Genomic DNA, 1,944 nt, shown 5'->3' on the forward strand with positions numbered 1-1,944 from the left:
TAAATTCACAATACACAAACACATGAAATAAAACTAAAATCAAAGAAACTATTTTGATTTATCATTATCTAGTTACCATAAACAGCTTGGGTCTGTAAGATTCTTTACTTAAGTCCTAATAGATCGGCTCCTAAATATTTTGAGGTTTGATTAACAAGGACTACCAACATAAAATCCTCCCATAGGTCTCATGACCTATCTGTTCACACTCCTGGGACATTCAGTCCTTTTTGCTTGGTGGTTGACTCAACAAGGAGTTGCTTCCATTTGGTCTCCACTTGTACTTGTTCAGAGACTGCAGGAATGAAATACCTACCAGCAGTTGGATGTTCATAAATCCAGAAATGTATTCCTTATAGTTCTGAAAGCTGAAAATGACCAAGGACCAGGTAGCAACATGGTCAGATTCTAGGGAAATCCCTCCTCAGGGTTGAAGATGATCTCCCAGTGTGCTTTGACCCTTCAGTATGGGCAAACCAGCTCTTTGGGGGTTCTTCTAAACAGTATAGTCTCAGCCAGGAGGGAGCTGTCCTTGTGATTTCCACACCTCCCAGAGGCTGCTTCTCCTGACATTGCCTTGAGAGTTAAAATTTCAAAATGTGATTTTTTTGTTTCTTATATTTAAATACAAATGTCCAGGCTAGAGCAATAAGTTTATTTACTATGAAGCTGAAATGAGTCAAAGAGTTAGTTAGCATGAGGTAAGGCATGGAGCATGATCTATGATGCTCAATAAATCATAAAAAAAAAAAAACTTGGCAAAAGATTAGAAAAGTATTGGGGTTTTGTTAAGACAAAATAGTATAGACATCTTCTGCATAAATATCATTAAGCAGAGAAAGACAATCCTATTGCATGCTCAAGAAGAACTAGAAATATGTCTGTGATAGAAATTCAGTACTGTCACGGACATAAATCAACTTCTCAGGTGACTTTCCAGGATCAGAAACATAGGAAAAGTATTAACGTAAGGAAATTTCCTAACTATGCCTCTTCTCTAAGCTAAAGCATGGCTATCTCTGAAATTCTTCAGCTCTGCCTTTCCTTCCGTTCCCTTGTCTCCCCAACCCTCTTCTCTTCTCCCTGACCAGCACATTCTTAATGTTGAAACTTAGTTGCTAATTCAGTCCAACATGGAGGAGAGCATGCTGCTCTCTACATGGGACATGAGGTATGAATGAGAAAGATGTCATCATATAAAATCACTTCGATGTAGGAATTACCAGTTAAAATATAAATTTTATTACTTGGAGGAAACTTAAAAATACTGCTGTATACTGTGCCCCTACAAAAGCCAAATTTTGAAATCCTAATTATTATTGTGATAATATCAGAAGAAGATAGCGTTGGGAGATCTACAATATAAACCAAAAATTAACAATCACACCCTGGATCTAGTCGATGTGTGTTTTACCTCCGTACTATTTGTCCAAGCTTGTTGTCTATGGGATGCCTGCAGATGGTGCGTGAGGAAGGTTGACGTGAGTTATAAGTTCTGCCTGTGGTATCAGATGTGCTCAACCAGAGCTCAGTTCTGTTACTCGACCGCTATGAGAATTTAAGGCCTATAATGTCTATGAATTATACTTTTTAATTTGTAAAGTGCTGACAACACCAACTTCATAAGTCTTATTTATGTGTGCATGTATTTGTCATGCTTGTATGGGTGTGAGGATTAAATGCAAAAAGTACTGACCAGAGCCTGACATGGAGAGCTCTTCGAATAGACTAATGCAGTTATAAAGGGGATGATTTCATTGTAATCTAGTGATGTCAATGCCAGACTGCTATACTTTTGCTATTGATATTTAGGTTCTAGCTAGAATACCACTTTGAGAAAGTACTAAAGCTGCAATTTTATTTTGTAACTTGTTAAATTAAAAGTATCACAGAGTCAGTTAAGGAAATTAGTAACAGCACTGAAAAGGCATGGATCTAATCACA

Source organism: Apodemus sylvaticus, chromosome 3 (genome assembly GCF_947179515.1).
Source record: "Apodemus sylvaticus chromosome 3, mApoSyl1.1, whole genome shotgun sequence".
NCBI classification, from domain to species: domain Eukaryota; kingdom Metazoa; phylum Chordata; class Mammalia; order Rodentia; family Muridae; genus Apodemus; species Apodemus sylvaticus.